At 49.7% G+C, this 20,994-nt stretch overlaps 1 protein-coding gene across 7 annotated transcripts in view; it reads left to right on the top strand.

The window, feature by feature from the left end:
* The window catches only part of RAI1 (retinoic acid induced 1), a 132,253-nt gene that overhangs the window by 87,748 nt on the left and 23,511 nt on the right, over nt 1–20,994 (top strand). The window lies entirely within an intron of this gene.

The raw sequence follows: 20,994 nt of genomic DNA, 5'->3' as shown, positions 1-20,994 counted from the left end.
AAAAAAACTTCGCTGGACTAAGTGGAGCTACACCCAGTTTGCACTGGGGTAGCCGAGATAAGAACCTTCCCCCCAGCACAGCACTCTCCCACCATGAGGCATCAGTGGATCTTGTAAGATACACAACAGTATCTCAAAAGGACAATAAGACCTTATCTTCTTTTCTTTGGCACAGTGTTTCTAATCAACAGAGCAAAACAGCATGCCACCACAGGTGCACAGACCTGTTCTATTTCAGGAGACTACTTGAAATACACCTGCAAGAGGGGAGAGAACCTAAAAGCACCCTGTAAATAAATGACAGAAGCAGCCCTCCCATTGAAAAACACCCACAAGGGTGCCTGCAGAATTAGAGAGGCAAAGATAAAATATGTCATAGGGGAAAGAAAGTGTTGCCTTGTGAGCGATTTGAACACTTACAGGCTTGATTCTCCTCGCTCACCTGTTTTACACTGGTTTAGTAACTCCACTGATTCACGCTGGGGTAAATGAAATCAGAATCAAGCCCTGAAGACCTCGCTGCAGTTACACCAGGGATGAATTTGACCTTTCGTGCCAAATCCTGCCCTAGGGTACCTTAATGGGGCTTTTTCTATGGGAGTATCCAAAGGCAGGATTTGGCCCACTAATTGGTGTCTGTTCTCCAAGTACTGAGCACAGGTGATACCTGTCAGCATTAATGTGAGTGAGATGTGGGTAGCCATGGAGAAATGGACCCCTACAATTGTTGTCTTAAGATTCAGTGTGTTTACTGCATGCTGCGGTTCCACTTCTGCCTTTTTTTCCTTTCTTCCCCCTGCTTTTCTGAAACATTAAAAATCAAACGGCTTAAAATGTAAAGCATCAAAAATTCTAAAACCTTCATCTATTATTAACTGTGACAGTAAATTCTACCTCAGAATGTTTTACATAGCAACTGTTACCAAGACACTCTGCATCTTACGCTGATGTTCCAACAACTTTAAATCACAACAGCGTATTCCAGCAGTGTATGACGATGACTAGACAGGCCCAGCAAGAAACATGCTGGTGTTCCTGGTGCATGTTTACTTGATTGGAAAACAATCAGAGAAACTAATCAGAGAGTTAGCAAATGCAGCCCATACAAGCTCTCTCTGTAGTAAATTATATATGTGTATTTATATACATGGGGAGTACATCGTCAGGATCCTGGAGACGTGACATTTTATCACCACCCGCCACTGTGGGTATCGTCGTGAGTGTATAATACAATGGTAATATTTAGTATTTATGTATTTCCTTTCATCAGAGAGCTTCGAGGGGCGGTAATGAAAGAAGCTTTACAACATACCCATGAGGGAGGGATGTATTGTTGTGCTCGTTATACAGCAGGATAAGATTAGGCACAAGGCCACACAGCAACTCAGTGGCGGAGTCTGAGTTAGAAGCTTGTCTTCAGGTTCCTTGCGTTGACTGCTAGATCATTGTTATTTTGTCTGACAGTGGCAGCTAGAGGCCCTATTTGTGATGAAAGTCCCTTTTCCCAGGGACTGTACTTACGTGCGCTGTACTTACTGTAGTAAGAGACAGTATGTGTCACAGAAAGTTCGTAATCTATGTGCACAAGACTGACAAAAGGTAGGATAATTATCTCCATTTTACAGATGGGAAACAGAGGTACATAGAGATTAAGGCTTATATCAGCATGGCTGTATCTGTTAAAGGTGTAGGAAAGCCACCCTCCAATCGCCATGGCTACACTGACAAAACACCTGGGGTAGACACAGTTATGTCGACAGAAGAGTGCCAGCAGAAATACTCCTGTTTGTGTATGCTGTGTCTGCACTAGGGGACTGTGCTGGCATAACCTCTGTACTGTAGACATAGTCTTAGTGATTTGTCCAAGGTCACCTAGGAAGTCTGTGATAGAGCTAAGAAATGAGCCCAGATCTCCTGAGTCCCCGTCCAGTGCCTTAAACCACAATACCACCACCCTTTCCTTTCCTGACCCCTTGTACGTGGCTAAAGATTGGGCAGAAAGGATGGTCTAATGGCACTGGGACTCCAAAGACTGGGGACGAATTCCTGACTCAGCCACAAGTTCCCTATATGAGAGGGCAAATTACTTAATCTCTCTTTGCCTCAGTTTCCCATCTGTACAATAGGGGTAGCACTTTCCTACCTCACCGAGGCACTGGAAGGATAAAATCCATTAATGACTGCGCGGCACTCAGTTGCTATGGTGATGAGGCAAGGATAAGTAGCTAGCTGTGAGCTGTCTGCATACTTAAAAGTCCACCTGTTTTGTGGTTGCAGATTTGATCTGTGCAACTATCTGTGCAAGCCTCTCTTTGGCTGCCTGCACTCCGACCTAGGGGGGGTGAGTCCTGGGCTCCTGCACACATGCTCGCAGTAGCTGAATGGGAGAGCAGTGTAGCAGTGTAGCTGTGCTGAGTACATACCCGCTGTTGTCAGATGGGTTTGTACTCAGCACAACTGAGCTGTGCCTCTGCTGCCACTACCTGTGCGACCACTTACACGATCAGGGGACTTGCACCCTAGCTCGTAGTGTAGATGCAGACTCAGCCTGTATGTAGCTTTAAGCACGTGAGTTGCCCTGTTGGATCCAGAGCTTAACTCGGGACTTTCAGGATTAGGCCCAACAACAATTAGAGCTGGAACAAGAGAGGGGCAAAAAAGGTGTGGTGAACGTGTGTAACCAAATGGACAGAGCTGAGCTGCCTATAGCAGCCATATGCTGAGCTCTGCGGGACTCCAGTGAACATAGTCCTAGGTTGCTGATGTGCTGAGACTAGTGCTTGTTCCGCTAATCATGATCTCACTGTTACTTTGTGCTCGTCTGCATCGTCAATATCCCTATGTCAGTTTGTTGTATCCACCCGTCATCTCTCGTCTTAGGCTGAAAGCCCTGGGGCGCAGGGTCTGTCCTTTTGTTATGCATTTGTGCAGTGCCTAGCGCAGAGGGGCTGTGATCCCTGATCGGTGCCTCTAGGTGCTACATATAATACCAATCACTTAGCCTTAAATCCGCTTGCTGTTGTAGCGGCTGCCGGTGCCAGCCTCCGCGGTGCTGACTTTGGGCTGACCCTGCCCACTTTGAAGTCAGTGGGAGGATCACGTCTTGATAGCAAAAAGAAGGGCAGAGAACTGGACTGGGGAAGACAGATGTTCCGAGAGACAGAGAGCATCTCTCTAGCTCTAAGAGTTTTATAACATACATACCATACTTCGAGTAGCCTGGGTAGGGCCAATTGCGTAAACGGCTCAGATTATGTTGTAGCTTTGCATTGGCTGTCTGTGTGTGTGAATATTGCTCTCTGTATGGCTGATGCACGTGCTCTCTCGTTTTTACCCCCAAATATCTGTCTCTCCATGCTCAGAAAAGATTTAATGGCCAAGCCAGCGCTGTAATGAGGTCTCATAATCCCCAAACTTCATTACTTTTACTAAATAGACTCCAGCACGTTGCCAGTTCGTTACGGAATATCATAAATAATGAAAACTAGACTATAGTAGTGAAAATAAATGAACAAATGATATTTTGTGATGGAAAATCTTTGGTTTTTATTGCTTATTTTTCTTATTGCTTATTTGGATTTTGCTTTTTAGATTGTATTTCTCCACTTACTTGCCAACTCGCAAATCCTAGTAATTTGCCGTACGTCTCCTAGCCATGAGTATCAATTAGTGAGGTCCTGCTGCATATGTGTATATCTGCTGGTGTATTGTGGTTTGGGTCCTTGCTTCTTTCTTCTGCACTGCCGTGGCAACTGAAGTCAGCTGGTGTATTCTCAGTAGAGGTTCCTCACATTTAAATGGCTGGGCTTTTTCAGCATTGGGCCCTTGACTCTGACATTCACTTCCCCTGTCGCATCACCAGAATTTGTCATCCTTCAGCGCATGGAGTATAGCCCCTCTTTTTGGTCAGGTTTTGCCCAAAGGGGCTGGCTTTATCTTATTGTTCTTCTTTGAGTTAATGTCCTGTTGGGTGCTCCACCGCAGGATGCTTGTGCACTCGTGCACTCACTATTGGAGACTTTAATTAGCAGTGTCCATAGGTCTGCGTCTGCGCACTATCCAACCTTGTGCTTCAGTGCAAGGGCATATAGAGAGGGGCAGATCACTCTCGTTCAGGTGGGGAGTCTCTCTTGGTTAATTTGCATTGTATTTGGAAGCACTTGGATTTGTCGGTGCACGAGAACCACAGCCATGAGCACATTGGGTTAAATCTGTATTAGAGATGAGACCAGATTCACATTTTGACTCTGCAGCCCTCTTCCTTCCTTTGGGAGGCACTGAGCTCTTTCTAGCGATCACATAGGAACCAGCAATCGCATTCCGATCTGGATCCAGGGCTAGTTTGTGAAGCCTCCAGAGGTTTGGATCTATTTTGTCTGTCTGTCTATTGTCCCGCACGTGTATAATTATTATTAATAATGCCTTCCCTACGGCTGAGCAGCTGAGCTTGTGCGCACTTAGAGCTCTCTGTAATAGGCAGGAAATCAAAGCACATAGAAACAGGCCTCTCGGAGTGACTCACTGTTAGGATTCCTTTACTCCTGGGAATCAGCCACTTCCGTGTCACAGCGGCTTGTCTCTTGAGCAAGTCTGCCTGGCACCAGACGTCCCTCGTCACCTCGCTCCCTACCCCTCCTGTAGCGGCTACACTTTGACCACAGCGTAGCTAATACCTGTCAAGGTCAAAAGGTCAGCGGCTCTGCTCGAATTCCATAGTTGTTCTGTCCCGTTCACGGCAAACAAAAAAGGACATAGGCCCCGAAAAGCCCCAGGTCTAGCTTTCCCAGCCTGCCCATGGCATCCAGAGCACCACTCAGCTGTTCAGTCCCCCAAGTTGCATCCGAGTAGCCTTGATTTATTCATTCATAAGGGAAGCAGCATCACTGATTGTGCGTATGTATAGCAGCAGGCTAAGCCATTCCTCTTTCTCTCCGCCTCCTCCTCCTTTCATCTCTGGGGACAGGCAGCAATTTTCCTCCTCTGAAGAAGCTTGTGAGGGGATGAGTGAATCTAGGAAGCAAATCTAATTGGCAGCCTAGTAATTCCCCAGGGGGACATGTACTTTGGTCGTATCTAAGTACATTCCAGCCAGTGTTTAAGACGCACTGAATCCAAACTTGGACAGTAAAATACCAGCGGCTCTAAGCTCCTTATCTATCTCAGGCAGATTAACTCCTTAATCATCCCTTTTGGAAGTTCCCTGCCCCAAATTCCCCCTCATACTCCCTCCTCTTTTTCCACAGCTGGAACAAAAGGAACAGCCAAGATTTTACAGGGAGGTGAGGTTAGGGGCCTTGGTTGGGATGATTGAGAGTCGATAAAAGGGCAAGAGAAGGTGGCCTTTTTAAAACCTGCTCTCCAAGTTAACCTGCAGGAGTATTTGTCTTCAGGATTCAGAGAGGGAATGTATAATACCAAAATAATTCACCATACATCAGACCTTGATTTCCTTCCCTGGGATTCCTGCTTGGTGTCCTGTGAAATAGGTTAAGCCTGCGGTAACATTTCCCCTGAGCTCCCCCACTGAATCTCCCCCCGCTGCGCACACACCTGGTCTTTTCATTACACTGCCTCCAGGGAAAGTGGGGAGCAGAACAGTTTGGAAGTGCAGCGTGCCCAAGGGGCAGCGTGCACAGTGAGGATTATGTCTGGCTGCAGAGGGACTGGAGAGTCGGAGAGTAAGTGTGACTCCTCCACTGAGCCTGTCAGTGAGAGAGAGATGGGGGGGGGGGTATTTCCCTGTGGACCAGCTGCCTACTCCTTCCAGTGGCCCCAAAGCACTGCTGAGAGCCATCCTCCATCCCCTCCCTCTCTGGGCAAGGGGAGGAAATTGCTTCCTAGAACCACCTCCTTCCATTGCCACCATGCCTGGCTGTGCAGGCAGCTCTGACCCTCTTCTCTTCTCCTTTGCCTTCTTCCTCTGATCACTCACCTTTACCCCTCCCTGCTCTCTTCCTCCTTTAACATTCCTGTCTTCTCTGCCCCACCTTCCCCCTCCCCATGGCCAACGGTTCGGAGTCAGCGAGCCAGACGTTGACCTGTCTGCAGCCAGGGAGGGCTGCGTGTAGCGTCAGGGGATGGGGGGGGGGGGGGGGGGGCTCTATTAAAGAAATGCCTCTTTTGTTACATGCGCGATAACTGGTCTAAAGGGGGTTTTATGTTAATTTTTTTTTCTAACAGGGAAAAAGAAAAATGAGGCTTTGATAAGCTGCTGAGACTCAGCTGGTGTTGGCCAGTGTCATTCATGGGAGCGTCAGAGCATTACGCTTCATTACAGAGCTGTCTGCTCCTCTCAGGGAGATGACTTAGAGGGCTCTCCTGGCAGCAGTACAGCTGCATACATCTCTGGCGTACAGACCTGTCTGCCGGCAGACGCCAAAGCTCAGCCTCAAACGGGTGAGAGGAGGAGAAAGAAGGCGGGGAGTGAGGGGGAGGTTTTCCTTACTTGGTGAAGTATAGGCTCTGTAATTTCTAAACGCCGGGAGAAGGAAATGCAGCGAAAGCAGCGTGATTTGCAGAACGCCGCACGTCGCACAGGTTGTTCAGAGGGGTATTTGCCTCTTTTTGTTTCTAGAGATGGTCTCTATTCTCAGGAGACTGTTGTGAAGGACTTTGTAGTCAGGGGAAAGCATCAGGGTCTACAACACAGTTCGCTAAGGCTGCATTACTCTGATCAGCAGACCAAGCCCAGACAAGCTGTCAGACCTCCCGCTGTGGCAGGGGGCTCAGGTCAAGGGTGAGCCAGATGGAGGTGTAGGGGAATCCAAACATTCGATGCCTTGGGAGGGACTATATAGGGAACATAAATCAAATGGCTTTGCTGGGGGCTCCAGATTTGCTTGACTTGGCCTCAAATTCCTGTTGTAGATGCAGTGCAAGGCAGCTCCCTTACACAACATTTTATGAGACCCTCTGAAAATGCACTCGCTAAAAGGGACCTTTTCGATGGTCCAAATGGGAGTTGGGTGCCTGACTGTGAAAAGTACAAAAAGCGTTCGCTGCTGAAATGTGCAGGAGCGCTCCTCTGGGCCCACAAAAACCAGCATGTAAAAATCCGGACGTGTGTGTCTGCTTGATCTTGACGCACAGAGGCCCTGTTATCTGCCTGCACGTACAGGGGCTGGAGGCAGCATTTTCAGAGGGCTGTTGAAAATTGGGCCCAATATGTTTAAAAATAACTAAACTAAACAGGAAAGTGAGGCGGGGAATAACTCTCTCCTTGATTTTACGTATCCTAGCAATGTGACTAGAGGGCTATAAGGACCAATGGGGAAGCAGCCAAGCTGTTGTGATTATGAACTCGTTAGACTTTTAAGAGAGGGAGGGCTGGGAGATGCCAAGTTCTGGGATTTTGGTTCTGGCCCATTTTAATGCCAAGAAAAGAAAGGAGGGGTCAGGGAAGGGAATGAAGACCTGGGGCCAAATCCTGCTTTTAGTTCCACTGGTGTAAATCAGGAGTAACTCCATTGATTTCCATGTGTTACTCTGAATTTACAGTGACATAACCAAGAGCAGGATTTGAGCCCTTGAATTTCAGCAGAGCCATTTTGAAAGAACGCTCAGGTGAAATTGATTGAAATAAAGCGAAAAGGACACTGGGGGGAAATGGAGAGTGTTCAAAGGTAAATCCGTTTATGCCCAAAGGGTTATGGTATAACATCAAGCAATAAATACACTGTGGGGTGGTCTGGTCTCACATTGATACGTGGCAGAGGGTGGAGGAGGTTATGTGGGTAATACTTAATAATACTATTGGGAATTGTGGACATAAATCCTGCTGCACATCAGTGGGGTCGGAGAAAAAAAGCTGTGTGTGTGTGTGTATGTGTGTTGAAAAATCCAATGTGGATTGAGCCAGGGAAAGCAAATAGCAATCAAGTGTCAGACAGGGGGTTGTGTGTGATGTGAGACATGGAGTAACAGAGGAGGTTACTGACAGAAATTAAGAGAGTGAAATGATAAGAAAAGCAAATGTGCAGACTGAAGGGAGAATTGCACAAAAGGTTGAGATAAATAATGAGACCTTTTCCAAGTACACAAGAAACAAGAGGTCAGAGGAGGAGACGGCAGGGGCCCCAACAAGTTGGAAAGGGTAATTTATTGGCAAAAAGAGGTAATAGTTGCTTTAAAAAAAAATTTTAAATGAATTCTTCACCTCCATGTTCACAAAAGAGAGAAAAAGGATGGATCCTGGAACGAGAGAGAGAAATTTCCCTGGGGAAGGAGAAGAAATATTGAAGAAAATCAGGCCGGGGCTTGTATAGGTGAGCAAAAAAATGAGGATGCCTGAAGAATGACAAAATACTATGCACAGCCCCAGACTTCCATCTGATTAAAACCTCTTTGGAAATGGGAGAAGTTAATGTAAAGAGACTGTAACCAAGGAGTGATTGAGAGAAGGACCAGGAAACTGCAGAGCTGGACCCAGGGACTGATTTCACTTACTTCAGTATAACGCGGCCACAGTGAGTGGAATCAGGTGCATAGTCTTCATGAGGAAAGTGATATGGGCATGAGTGGGGGCAGATCTGGGTAATGTTCATTACGGAGTCCGAAGGCTACATTCTGGCTTCAGCTACGGTGGCTTAAGTCTGGAGTGTGCCCACTGGAACTCAGTGATGGGACTTTGGATTTCCACTGCTGAAAACAAGAGCGGAATTTGACCCTTAGAAGTTAGATGGGGAAAGGCCTTTCCAGGGCCGGCTCCAGGGGTTTTGCTGCCCCAAGCAGCCAAAAAAAAAAAAAAAAAAGCCACAATTGCGATCTGCAGCAATTCAGCAGGAGGTCCTTCGCTCCGAGTGGGAGTGAGGGATCCTTGGCTCAATTGCCACCGAATACCTCGACGTGCCGCCCCGGACCGGAGTGGCCGCCCCAAGCACCTGCTTGCTAAGCTGGTGCCTGGAGCCGGCCCTGGGCCTCTCAGGCAGTGCTCTGTGTTCAGCCTAGTTCTGAATGTCTCAAGGAGTGGGAGCAGTTTCCATCACGTCCCTGGGAAAATGTCATTCCTGAATCCCATTGATCTAAGATCCAGTTACTGATAAGGAGAAAGCTGTGGGTACAATTGACTGGCGATAGAGCCAAACTGCTCCAGGTGGGCCCAGGGGTTGGGTCCTGGCACATCTCTATAATTTACTGTTACTAGTGGTGAGTTGTATTGTGACAGCACCTGAGAGCCCAGTCATGGACTGGGGCCCTGTTGTGCCTGGCACTACGCAAACACAGAACAGACACACCACGGCCTCTTTTTCATGCAAGTCCTCTGATGCCGTGCAAGATTCTTCCAAGAGTTCAGGGAGACTAACATCAGAGGTGGGAAGTTGCTTGAGTGGCAATAGAACTGGCACGGCTCTGAAAGACAGTGGGCGCTTTGCAAGCAGAATCTCTTAAGAAGGGAGGTGAGCACACTAGAAATGTTCTGTGAGGATCCGGACCTGGCTTAGTCAGGCCTCTGAAATGGGTTGGGAATGAGGAGGGTGGAGATGGTGGATGTGGAAGAGGGCTCTATCCAGCCTGGCCGTACGCTGCAAATACATGGCACAAGAGAGGAATCATAGTAATACTTTGCCCTTCCATAGCAACTTTCATCCAAGGATCTCAAAGCACTTTACAACTTTAGTTCATTAAGCCAGAGAGTAGCCCTCTGGCATGGGTATTATTAACTCCCATTTTACAGGCAGGGAAATGGAGGCACAGTGAGATTGATTTGCATAAGGTCACATGGTGTCAGTGTCAGGCCAGGTCTACACGAAGCGCGAAAATCGATTTTAGATACGCAATTTCAGCTACGAGAATAGCGTAGCTGAAATCGATTATCTAAAATCGATGTACTCACCCGTCTTCACCGTGCGGCATCGATGTGCGCGGCTCGCCATGTCGATTCCGGAACTCCGTTGGTTTTGGTGGAGTTCCGGAATCGATGTAAGCGCGCTCAGGGATCGATATATCGTGTCTAGATGAGACACGATATATTGATCCCCGAGCAATCGATTGTAACGTGCCGATACGGCGTGTCGTATAGACGTGGCCTCACAGCTGGAACTAGAACTCAGGAGTCCTGAATGTCAGTTCCCTGCTCTAACCATTCAACCACACTGCCTTTGAGTAAAACATCTGAGCCCTTTATGTAGTGCTTAGCAGCAGCAACACTAGATGGCTAGCGTACTATGGTGATGCATAGAGACACTCATCCAATATTATTTGGTGGAAATCATTCTAGCTCTGACTAAGGGATTTGTGAGGCCCTATTTGGAGCACTGGGTACCCTTCTGATCTTTGGATTATCAACGGAATAAAGATTAAAAAAAATACAGGAGTCCCACTTCTGCCTTGCTCGCTCACTCTTCATTCTCCATTGATTCACCTGTAACTCAGCGTCCCATTTCCACCTCCCATCATCTCCTCTGCCATCAGTTCCCTTCCAGTTCAGTAGCTGCCTGCCTCCCGCCTTTCTCTCCTTGTCCAGCGTATGTAATCCACCACCTGCACGCTTCCAGGACTTTTCTGAGTTTAAAGCAATCACTAGTGCTTTCCCCACCAACCTCTTCCCTGAAAGAATCCCACCCCTGAGCCTTCCTTCAGCAGAACCCTCCTTTCCTAGCTCAGCTCCTACTTCCGACTGGTTCATGTTTCAGTTTTGGGGGAGAGGCTGCCATCTTTCCCTGGTTTGCAATGGCTACGTAGGGAACTGGAAGGAAAAGCAGCAGTGGATACACACAGGTGATCGAGGATGGGAATGGAGATGGCATAGGGTGAAATCCTGGCCCCATCAAAATCAGTGGGAATTTACCATTGACTTCATGGGGTCAGGATTCCCGCTCAGAGATTTGCAAGAATGAAAGCAGAGATGGGCGTGAAGGCAGCAGAGGTAAGGACAGGACTGGGGACTGGAGCCATGTCTGTCGAATCTGCTCCAAACATTAGAGAAATAGAGGTTTGGTCCACACTGAAATCTGACATTGGTATAGCAACATCTTTCAGGGTGAGAAAAATCCACACCCCATGAGACACAGCTATACCGACCTGCCACCCCGTGTAGACAGCACTGGGTCGATGGAAGAATTCTTCTGTCAACCTCACTACTGCCTCTAAGGGAGATGAATTACCTGCACCAATGGGACAACAGGGGAGGTAGTGTCTACATTGAAACACTACAGCTGTGCCACTGTAACATTTTAAGTGTAGAGAAGCCCAGAAAGAAAAGGAATTGGCATTGGAATATCCCAAGATCTCAGCCTTGGGGGCAGCATGGGAATGAGAGGCTACTGTCCCCATCCCCTAATGCTAATAGGGGTAAATCTCATCCTAAGACATCTGTTACTGACTTTTTTTGGGGAGAGGGGTCCTTATTGCAATAATATTGGGGCCATAATTGGTGATTAAGCCTTAAACTATAACTGCAGTGTAACAGCCTTCTCTCTCCAGTCACTGATTAGGGTGCTCTCCCCCTCTCTCAGTTGTTCTGTGATGCTCTGTATGGGGGATGCATCATACAAATACATGATATAATAGAAGGCCAGAGACATGGCACAGTGCTGCCAGCATGCTGAGAGATTCTGATCTTGCAGTGGCGTAAGTGAGGATGTAACCACGCTGAGGTCCATCGGGGAATGGGAGCATGTGGGCAGAATCAGGCCCCTGGTCTCTCTTTCTTGGAAAAGGAGTGGCCAAGTGGTGACCTTGTTGAGGTGTAATCATTTCTGCAGGGGTTAGAGAGGAGAGATAACACACGTGTCTGTTTGGGCTAGTGTTGAGCAGAACAACAACTGAGCACAGACTTGACCTAAGCAAGGTTCAGGGAGGGCAGGAATGCACAGAGCCTCCTCTGTCTTTTTAAAGGAATCGTCCTTTAAATTCTGGACAAATATTTGTCTAACACAGACAAGGGAAGAGTAGGTTTATTTAGGCTCCTTGCCTCATTCTGTCCGAAAATACCTCCAACCTCTACAGACGTCAGCCAAGTTTCGTGCAAAGTGTGGGAGAATCTCCTCTCTGGCTCTGTTTCCTCATTGGACCCATGTGGAGACTTGATCCTCCGCCTAGAGTAAGTCCCCTTTGTGCGCCTCTGGTGGGGTAAAACAGCAGCTGGAGATTCCTCTGTTGTTGGGGAATCTCCCAGGAACATGAATCCAGCTCTGTCTCGCCACTTCTCCAAGCAGGGGTCATATCGCAGTGGGAAGGCAGGCAAAGCACTCTGCCTTTTGCTGATCCTGGGCAGGCAGAATAGCTCCATGGGGATTAGTCTAATGGGCCTAATTCAGAGCAGCCCTGTGGCTTCTCTGTTTTGTATGCGGGAGTTGCTTTGGCAAACCTTGGGATTGGAGATGGCGGAGAGGTGAGAAATGAACCCTCCGTGCCAGTCTTGTTCCCAGTGACACCAGTGGGAGGTCTCCCCTGGAAAAGCGCCAACAAGCCCGTGTTGTTGACACCATATCAGTTTATCTTCTGGTGCCCCGTGTAGTGTCGTCCCCGTAGTCCCTAATTCTAGATTTTTACAAGGTGTTTCTCTTAGTGAGAAATTGGTGGAGATGTGTGACTGAAGCAGTTCCTGTAGAGTCAGCGTGAACTCTTCGACTTCCTACAGCACTGGGATCTGGCAGTGCTTTACAGACATTGGCAGCTTAGGACTGGCCACGCCCTGGAACAACAGGAAAGGGATCCAGCACATAGGTAACAGTTCACCCACACGGGTGTTGTTACTCAGCAGCTGTTCTCCAATTCCCAGCAACGCTCCACATCTGTTTAGGAGAGGAAGTGTCCAGTTAAGAGCCAGTAGAATTGAAACAGGCATTTCGCAATGACTGGAGTTTATTCAGACACTAAGACACCCACTCTTACGAAAAATGCCCTAGGCTTTTCAGTCACCGCAAGTGGCCAGAGCCTCGTCTGAGACTCCCTCCAACTGCACAGCCTTGCTGCACACCACTTGCTGAATCATCATTGCTGCTTCCTCCCGTAAGCCTCAGTGCAAATCGTGACCTGGCGCAACCCTGTTAGTTTATATGATCTGGTGGGATCACAAAATGCTTTTAATCTTCTCCCTGAGAGTTAGGAAAACAGTGCTTCAAATCAGCAAAGCCCACGTGCTGGCACCCCAAGGGTTAACCCTCTCCTCTCTCAAACTCAAATGGCCAGGAGGGCCACATGAGAACTAGTATATCGCCTGAGGGCCGCATCACTGACACCCCCCACTGCCCCCGCCTCTGCCCCACCTCTTCTTCACCTCCATTCCAACCCCTTCCGCAAATCCCCGCCCCTGCCCCACCTCTTCTCCTCCTCCTCCTCTCCTGAGTGCGTGGCTCCCCGCTCCTCCCTCCTGGAAGGTGTTAAGCGCCACCAAACAGCTGTTTGGTGGCGGGACGCACCTGGAGGTAGGCAGAGGAGCAGGGATGCAATGCACTGGGTGAGAGGGGGGTGTCGGGTGAGAGGAGCTTGGTGGCCACAGGAAATAACTTGGGGGGGACAGGGAGGGCACGAGGAACTTGGCGGGCCGCAGCAAATAACTCCTCAGGCTGCATGTTTGAGACCCCTGGCTTAAACCTTTACTGGGATTTCAGTTATCTCTGGTCTTAATTTAACACAACCTCCAGACAGAGCATGGAGTTTCCAGCAGTGTGGAGCCCAGGGTATTGGTAGACAGAGCATATAAGAGCTTTCTCAGACAGGACTTGAAAGCTCTAGCCAGCAAACCGCAAGAAACACTCAAATGCAAATGAAGGCAGAACTGAAGGCCCTGGTAGGTGCTTAGCCCCAGAAAAGGAGGAAGCTGCTTACAAAGCAGTGTGATCCATAAACAGAGCAAAGGATTGATTTGATCTTTACTCCTAAAAGGTTAATTTCCTTCGTCAAACAGACAGAACCAGTATTTCAAGCGTGGTCCCCTTGGAGCCCAGAGTCAGCATGGAGCGAGCTGACTTCAGAGGCGATGTAAACAACGGTGCAACTTACACAGTGGGAGTAAGTAGGTCAGAAAATGGATGGAAATGGTGAAGCAGGGTAAAACCAAATGCCTTTGACATTCAGTAGCTGTGCAAAGCGAGGGTAATAGACACAGAACTGGGCCAGATTCTGGCTTCAGTTACACAGATGTAAATCTAGAGCCTAAACAGGTAATGGAGTTACTGTGGCCTAGATTTTTATAGGTGTCTTGGCATTGCTGTATGTAGAGTTGCAAGGCCTAAGTGACTGAAACCCCGTCTAGACTACGCGCCGTATCGGCGCGTTAAAATCGATTGCTCGGGGATCGATATATCGCATCTGATCTGGACGGGATATATCGATCCCAGAGCGCGCTTAGATCGATTCCGGAACTCCACCAAAACAAACGGAGTTCCGGAATCGACATGGCGAGCCGCGCACATCAATCCCGCGCGGTGAAGACGGGTAAGTAAATCGATTTTAGATATTCGATTTCAGCTACGCTATTCTCGTAGCTGAAATTGCGTATCTAAAATTGATTTTCGCGCGTAGTGTAGACGTGGCCTGAGATGGCTAAATCCCATTTCCAGAAGCACTGTGAGTACTCAGTTCCTGGGATGCTGGCTCCTAAGACAGCCACTGGGGGCAAAAGGAGGTTGTAAACCAGAGAGCTCCTCACCTGCTCATACCCGCTCCTCCTGCTTTTCTTGCTCTCCTCCCCACCCTCATCTGCCCCCTCAGCAGGTCAGGTGGCCTCATTTTGCAATCCCACTCGAAGCCAAATCAGTCGAGGTTCTGACTGACACCGATTGACACCTAACCATGCAGTTTCCATCACTGCAGAATTTGGCCCATGGACACTGATGGTTAAGGTCTCGCATGCCAGTAACACATTTTAATGTTTTTAGAAGGTCTCTTTCTATAAGTCTATAATAAATAACTAAACTATTGTTGTATGTAAAGTAAATAAGGTTTTAAAATGTTTAAGAAGCTTCATTTAAAATTAAATTAAAATGCAGAGCCCCCTGGACCGGTGGCCAGGACCCGGGCAGCGTGAGTGCCACTAAAAATCAGCTCACGTGCTGCAGGTTGCCTATCCCTGTTCTATAGTTTCTGTGACACAGCTTGTCCGATCACAGTGCTGGTAAAAAGGCATTTCACACCCTACTTAACTGGGTCTGATGGAGGAGGCCTCTCCAACCAGTTGCATGAGAGCAGAGCACTAAATTTCCTAGAGCAATTCACCATTATCAGCTCAGGCAGAGAAGACCCTGTGATCCGTACACAGTATGCGCTAGAGCAGTGGCTCTCAAACTTTTGTACTGATGACCCCTTTCACATAGCATGCTTCTGAGTGTGACCCCCCCCATAAAGTAAAAAAAACCTTTTAAATATATTTAACACCATTATAAATGCTGGAGGCAAAGTGGGGTTTGGCGTGGAGGCTGACAGCTCACGACCCTCCATGTAATAACCTCGTGACCCCCTGAGGGGTCCTGACCCCCAGTTTGAGACCACCTGCACTAGAGTGAGAGGCAGGATAAAAAAGCTTTAATAATAATAACAGCACTTGTAACACTTGTTACAAGTTGCAGTGAATTTGGTTTCACAACATCCCTCCTAGGTAGGCATTACTATCCCCATTTCAGTGATGGGAAAAGTGAGGCAGAGAGGAAGTGACTCGCCTAAGGAGGTCCATGACAAAGCTGGGACTAGCACGCGCGCACACACACACACACACACACACACTCACTTCACAAGACCATTCCCCTCTCCTGTTAGGCCTGGACCAATATTTCTGCTGGCAAACTGTGATCAGACAACTCCTATGTGTTCCCTTCGTACAGGACATTTACTGTGATTGCATAAGCAAATGAGTTAATTCCATGATTAAATATGGTGTGGATTTTGAATGCACCTAAAATTTTATAAGCTCTTGCCCAGTAATGGCTTGAAAATGGTGAATGAGAGAGAGGTACAGGTTAACTAGAAATGTGTAAATGAACTGTCTGTAATTTAAAACAGAATTATACTATAAAGAAGCATGGGGAATGATTTGGTTCTTTTAAGACACAAGGTTGTTGGGGTGTTTTCTTTTACATTTAAACTACTGTGGAATCTCATAGTTCTTTTGAAGGAAGGAAAGTCACAGTCTATAAGACAGAAAATATGTTTTTTTTAAAAAAAAGGAAATGCTTTCCATCCGGACGGCCCATTGCTTTGCTCTGAGCAGCAGCGGAGGGTTATCCAAAGCTTATCGTGGTTGTGGGAGACTTTCAGGCAATTTATAGTTAAAATTGTATCAGCATTTTCACTAGGACTCCCTGTTTTCAGATCTAGAGCGGTGAGAGGACCCCTCGTTTCAGGAGTTTCGGTTGAGTGTGTGTTCAACATCCGTGCCACCTGGTAGAAGCCCAAGAACTCCGTGTGAAATTCACACAAAAGGCAACATGTCTAGTGGGGTCTTTTACAAAACTGGTGGAGGTTTTCTCCTTCAGGGGGATGGACAGAAGTGCTGTAGGGACTTCTTAAGGATCAGCACTGCTGGGCTTTGAAGGGACCCCGTCTGATCCTCCTGTAAAGCCTGGTTGAAGCGGTATGGGGCCATGGTGGTGAAAGAAGAGGCCGGGTGCTCTTTCGAGGTGATGGAGGTCTCCGCCAGGGCCTCACGATATGTAACCAGAAGTGTAATGTACAGCTCATGTAGACGTACCTGTGCTAGATTTAACCTCGTTAGCTCGCTAAAAGTAGCAATCAGGATGCAATGTCATGGGCTGCAGCGCAGGCTACATAAGCGAATACATACGCAGAGGAGGCCAGGACGGGCCAAGCAGATGTGTGATGGTAGGGACATATGCAGTGTTGTTGTAGCCATGTTGGTCCCAGGATAGTAGAGAGACCAGATGGGTGAGGTCATATCTTTTATTGGACCAGCTTCTGTTGATGAGAGAGACAAGCTCTGGAGCTTACAGGGAAACATGTACCATTCTGTCCACCTATGGAACTGTTCTTTGATTGGCACCACGATACGCTCCTCAGTGCATATGACAAGCAGCTGAACTTACGCAGGAGGTTCCATTCAGTCACTGCCAATGCTTTTTTGTCTGGTGCGTTGTGGGGACCCCCGTGAATGAACTTCAGTACACCATCTCTCTTCCTCCACTTGGGGCAGGTTGAGAACAGACAGCTCATAACACTGGGTCTTTAGGTCTTCCCACGCCACTATTTTGCCTCAGTCTTGTTAGTGTGAGCACTTCCAAACTAGAGATTGACAGTATTTGTGAAGTCCATCGGTTAAGAGAAGGCCATCAGGTCCATACTGAGTATATGAGGCACTATCTTTCATTAGGCGTATTGTTCCTCTAGTGGTTACTGGTCTGAAATCGGTTCTCTGAACCTGCTGCAATACCTAGGCACAGTGAGAGACGTGAAGGCCAGAGGGTCAGTATATCATTCCAGCTGTCCTTGCTTTTGTCTTCCTGCGTCACAAGCTTCAGGCAGAGTGCCGAAAAGATTTAGGTGCAGAGGCTGAAGTGCCAAGTCCCTCGTTAACCTTAGTTCTGTTTTCTGCATAACGATTGGCTTGTTTGCCATTCCCCTGCAAGCCTCTCAAGGTTGATGCCAATCCAGGGGAGGGGGGATTGGTGGGAGAAGTAATAAACAAGAGTTTTTCCTCTCTACATGTTAAGCCTGGGCTATGCATTCTGCGACAGTGCATCCTTCCCTGCTGTACCAATCACTTGCCTGGGAATGCTCAGCTCAGGTTGAGCATCTGGTTTGCAGGGAGGTTCCTGGCTTTTTTTGAACCGAGCTTGCCAGCTGGCATTTCACTGAAGCACTAGGGAGTTAGGAGACTTGCTCAGGGTTTTAGAACACAGGATCTTCCCAATATTCTCATGGCTGGAGTTCAGTGGAACATGCCTCCCCTCACTCATTTGTAATTCCTCTGGCGATTTTGGCCTTGGGAGGAGGTGAAAAGGACGGACCTTTGCTCTTTTGACTTGTGACGACATTAAGGGCTCCCAGTTTGTTGTTTTTGTTTTGTTTTTTAAGTTGCTTGGGAAAGGTAGAGAATTGAAAGGAAAAACTGAGGAAGAAAGAATCAAAAACGGAAGGGGAGAGGGGAGGTTACAGGGATTAATACACCCAGGCCATTTCTCCTCCACATCTGGTGTGAGACTGAATGCACCAGAGCTACTTTACGAAAAAAAACCCCACAGCCAGCATCTGAGCCGCTCTCCAAAAGAAGAAGAGTGAGAACGCTCTGATTCAAACGGACATGGGGCAAGTCAGTGGAGCATTAGCGCTGCATGTAAGAGGAGAATCGGATCCTGGGTGGTAGGAAGAAATGTTGAGTCATTATCCGTATTCCCAGCCACTGTTTTCTTTTGAAATTCCTAGATTGGGAGGAGTGGAGTCTCCAGGCTGAAAACCAAAGGGAGGGCTGTGCTGAGGTTTCCAGATGGGTACAGGGATGAGTGTGAGCATAAAGGCAGAGAGCAAGAAGCCTCTAAGATGAGCTGGATGCAGGAAGTGGGCAGAAGCTGCAGTGGACAGCGTAATGTATTACCTCAAAGGGAGGAAGAGAGCCCAGTGGGGAAGGGAGGAGGCATTGTCTGGCCGGGAAGTTACTGAGCATTTTGAGCATTCACGGGGCTCCCCCTTGAACTCAGAGCACTGCTTCCAGCATTGCAAAGCGCCAGCCCCGCTGCTAACTAGGAGGCTGAGCGCCCCAAGAGCCCTGCGTGCTGCCACCGCGTGCCACCTGATCATTAGCAGCCCTCAGCAATCTGCATCCGCCGCCGCCACCTCTCCCGTCGCAGGCGGCTGGAGGAAGGAGATCCAGTATTTACGATTGTTAATGGGTAGCAGGGTGGTGGGGGTGCGCGCAAGGGGGAGGAGGGGCTCAGCGGGGACCCAGGCATTAGCGCTTTTGAGGAGGGGAGGCTCAACCCGGAGCCTTTAGGGGGTGGGAAGGGGGGGGCTTCAAAGGTGGAGCCTGGAGGAGGAGGAGGAGCCGCAGTGGAGCTGGAGGGAGGGGACAAAGCGGAGGCTCTGCCTGCCTGCAGCGATGCACAATGGAGCCCATGTGCGGAGCTCCGGAGCGCAGGCTTTGGCATGGTCGGAGACAGGCTATTGAGCTAGGACTGCTGGGCTGAGCCCGCCCGGCCGTTCCCACAGGGCGTCCTGCCGGGCTTCCCAGGGGCCGAGCCCCGCGCCGCGTTTCCCGGGGCCGCTGGCTCGCAGCCGGTGCATGCGGTGTAGCATGGGGCAGGCTCCAGCCCCTCGCGCTGCGCCCTTGGCTGAGCTTGGAGGAACCCGCCCAGGGCATTCCCCGCTGCCTGGGGGGGAGCCAGGGGGGCTGCAAGTGGCCGCAGCGAGTGAGCCGTCCCCTCCCCCCACGCGCACAGCCCCAGCCTCATTTATCATCATCTGTGGTCAAGTGAAGTGTGCAAGGAACAGCTGCTTCACTCGGCTGATTTCCGAGGGAGTGTACAGCGGGGAATCGAGCAAGATGAATGATGGAGGCAGGGGAGGAGAGCTGCTTTCTCTTGCCTCCTCCCCATTGTGGGGGGGTCCCCTTAGCCCAGCCACCCTCCTTCTCCTGCGTCCCCTGTCCCTGCAAAGGCAGAGCCAAGGGGCTAGTTGCTGCAGCTTGTTGATGGTGGCTTAAGAATCCTTCCCCCTCTGCTCTAATTAATACTGGAGGGGGGCAGAAGTCCGGGGCTGCCCTGCTCCTGTCCCACCCTGTGTCCCTGCAGCGCGAGGCAATGACGAGATTGCTGGGTGGCCTTGCACCAGGCTGCCCCGGGCAGGGAGAGGGGCTTTGGGCGCCTGCTCATCGCCCCGATTAGCCCACTGGGTGCCGGTGCACAGGCAAGACAAGGGGGCAGGCTGTGAAGAGCAGAAATGAGCCCCAGGAAGTTTTACCTGGCCCCGGGGGAGTCCTGCGGATTTCCTGGCACTCCCCCAGCAGCTCAGGGCGTGCTGCTGCCGGTCTAGCACACCCAGGGAACAGCTGTCGCGAGCAGCCGTCTAGCTGCCACCTTTCCCACGTTCGGATCCCAGCCATGGGTGCCCAAACCCCATGGGCGCCAGGAGGCACACCACACCCACAAACCACCCCTCTGGGGAGGGAAGCACCTGTGCACCCAGATCCCCCACCAAGGGGGTGCATGCAGTTTCGGGGGGGGGGTCGTGGCGCATCTCTCGCTCAGAGGCTGCTAACAGACATCATCCCTGAGTCGCAGCCTAATTGCTGGGAGCGGGGCCCGGCTTGATTTCAGTGCCCACGAGCAGAGAGTGGCTCCACAATTAGCTCTGTCCTCTGCCAGCTGGAGAGGGGCCCCCGTCTTAGCATGGCGCAGCATAGCCTGGCGGGGGCTGGGCAATTTCTGATCTCCCCCCCCCCCGCCTTAATAATCAAATTACACGCAGCAGTTTGCGGTGTGGCAGCCTGCCAGAGCGTGGTTTGGAAAGTGCTGCTGGCATCTCCAGCCTGCAGCTCCTGGGCTGCCAGGCGCTTTCTGCCCAGGGGGCAGGGCTGCACAGCGCCAGCCTCCCCCGCCTTTCCACGGCTCCCCGTGCAAAGGATGATCAGGCTGCAGTGTGAAACCTGCTACCCCCCCAGCTGCTGCTCTCTTCCCACTGGGGCTGTGGGGTGGGGGGGGCAGGTCACCGCATGGGGCTGCCGTTTCCCTTGCTACCCTGGTGGAAGGTGAGCAGACTTAGGATCTAGGCTAGATGGTTGGCAGCCTGCTGCCTAGGTGTCTTGACAGCTGGCATCCCAGGGTTGCTGTTTAGCAAGGGGGCTGCATTTTGTAACACACCATCTGGAGAGCTCCAGGGTGGGTGGGGTTGGGGGTTTGGGAACAGTCAGGGAGCCATAATGACAGTGCTTTCCCCAGATTATTACCATGCAACAGCACTGGTTATTTTTAGTTTGCAAGACCTTGCTGATGTCACATCACCCGAAGAGCGAGCAACCAGAGACTGAGGGAACAGGCTGGATCAGCTGAGTGGTAGCAGCAAGGGTCTGATCCTGCGGGGAAATGAGCAGTCTCATGTCCTGTTGAAGTC

This window comes from Chelonoidis abingdonii, chromosome 9 (genome assembly GCF_003597395.2).
Source record: "Chelonoidis abingdonii isolate Lonesome George chromosome 9, CheloAbing_2.0, whole genome shotgun sequence".
NCBI classification, from domain to species: Eukaryota; Metazoa; Chordata; order Testudines; family Testudinidae; genus Chelonoidis; species Chelonoidis abingdonii.
The sequence above is the reverse complement of the archived record's forward strand: the minus strand, read 5'-3'. Positions and strand labels throughout refer to the sequence as shown.